Raw genomic sequence first — 2,054 nt, 5'->3', positions numbered from 1 at the left:
GAGGGCGGCCGGTGCCTGCACAGCTTGCTCGGATGGCTCTTCCCAAAATTCACCTGCTCCCCTCATGCCCAAAGTGGAGCGACCCCAGGGACACACTTGCCAGTGTGTTGTTTCCACAGAATCCTCCACAGGACTTCAGTTCGGCTGACGAAGGACATGCTGGCCCAGCACCTCCCTAACCACCGTGTCAACGCAACACCCTACAGACAGGAACTTTGTGTTCACGGACACAGTGACGACAGCACAGCTCAGGGGCTCAGGGGAGCGAGACCAGAGCCTTCGCATCCAGGCATGTCTCTGGGGTGGGCTGGAACCCCTGGCCTCCACACTCTGAACACCCACACACCGAGGCCCCTGCAGCACTTTGGACACCAGTGTCCTACTCTGAGCCTGCTGCCACGTGCAGTACGCCTGGTCTGGGGGCGTTCCGTGTAGGCTCAAGTTCAAGGTCTAGTGACCTTGGGAGGGGTGGGTCCTGGGCCTCTCGGAGAAACCTTTCTCACGGCCACTCTCGGTCACTGGGACTTGTCCCCAGGTCTCATCAGCTCTCCGATCTGCTGGTCCTTCAGCTTTACCAGGTGCTCCAGCCTGACCACCTTCATCTGCAAAATCTTCAGGAGAACATACATGACTGAAAGGCAGCACCCTGTCCACCTGCGGGAGGTCGGGCAGGGTCAGCTGCAGGCTGAGCGTCCAGCTAGCCCCACTGTGAGGGCCACATGGCCGGTGCTTAGATCAAAAGCCCTCAAGCGGCGCCCCAAGGGAAAGGTCCTGTCAGAAAGGAGCTCAGTGCGCCCGGGGTGACCATGCAGTTGGGGGTTCTGGGCAGCAGGAATAGTTGGGGAGGCAGGACGTGGGAGGAAGGGGGTGGTTATGGGAGCTGCTGGCTTTCCTCCCTCACCCCTTCTGGTGCATTCCTGGGTCCTGGCTGGCCAGAGCTGCCCAGACCTCGTGGAGCACCCCCAGCCTGCGCCCTCTGCAGCCCCATCCTGCTGGAAGAGCCCCGCCTGGTCCCCGGCAGGTTTGGGGGGCATGCTTGTGGTTGACTGAATGTAGGCGTTGCATTTGGGCAGCACGGGCACTCTTTACTCCTAAAAGTTAACAGCCAAGGAAACGTTCCCATGCTATGTCGGTGCACGAGGAACCGCCAGGCTCCACACCGCAGGCTGTCCGGCCTGGGGCACAGCTCCTGAGCCACATCACAAACCTTCCCTTACTGCAAGCACAGCCCCGGGCACACCACAGCAGGCGAGAAAAAGCTTGTCTGCCTCAAACACGGAGGTGAAGTCAATGGTGTGGCGGCCCACGCTCTAGCCACGGAGACAGCTCCAGTGGGTCCGGGCCTAGGGTCGGCATATCAGACAAACCCCTCCATGAGCCCTGTCCAGCGTGGGCCAGCGTGACCCGGCATGCCCCCACCTCATGTGGCTGGCCACGCGCCCCCACGCCCACTCCCCAGTCCGAGCTGTGAAGACCCACGGCCGCACGCAGAGCTAGTGCTGTCCGCCCGGATGACCCACAGCTGCTGTTCCACAGGCAAACCAAGGAACGCACCCCCTCCCGGGGGGAGTCTGTCCTCTCCCCGGGGCGGCTCTCCCATCGGCGACGATCGCGGCAGCTCTGCGGTCACTTCGAGTGGCAGGTGGAGCTGTGTTCCCCTCCGGGTTTGGTGAAGTGAAACGGTTACGATGAGCTTTGCTGGCACATGGACCAGTGCCACAGGCGTGGGCATGACAGTGACCTCAGCCCCATTGCTGCTTATCACTTCCTCTCTGCTGCCTTCAGCAAATCCCAACCACATGATGTTATCACTTTCCAGCTTCCTCAAGAAAACAGCTGATCAAGATTTGGGTATCCGCTAGGGAACTGTGCTCTTCTCACAGTTCTTGATGGCTCTTTGGCCCTGAAACCCGACCGGTGTGGCCTGCACACCCCCATCCTCCCTGCACTGTCTCAGGCCCAAACCTGCAGCCTGAGCTCCCACAGGGGTGGGGGTGGGGGTGGCCCCTCTCTATGTCAGTGAGGGACTGGAGCACTTCCTGAACCCAGGAACG

The 2,054-nt window shown here is 61.1% G+C and overlaps 1 long non-coding RNA gene across 1 annotated transcript; it reads right to left on the bottom strand.

Moving 5' to 3' along the window:
• Positions 1–1,064: 1,064 nt before the first annotated feature.
• On the bottom strand, positions 1,065–1,834 carry LOC112830258 (uncharacterized). The gene is made up of 2 exons (XR_003209875.2): positions 1,555–1,834; positions 1,065–1,343 (listed from the first exon to the last, which is right to left on the bottom strand). It is a non-coding gene; the product is annotated as an uncharacterized lncRNA (long non-coding RNA).
• Positions 1,835–2,054: the final 220 nt, after the last annotated feature.

The sequence above is a fragment of the Callorhinus ursinus genome, unplaced genomic scaffold, assembly GCF_003265705.2.
Source record: "Callorhinus ursinus isolate GAN/ISIS: 27379988/994484 unplaced genomic scaffold, GSC_fseal_2.0 scaffold58, whole genome shotgun sequence".
Classification (NCBI taxonomy): domain Eukaryota; kingdom Metazoa; phylum Chordata; class Mammalia; order Carnivora; family Otariidae; genus Callorhinus; species Callorhinus ursinus.
Note: the sequence above shows the minus strand (reverse complement) of the source record. Positions and strands in the feature narration are given on the sequence as shown.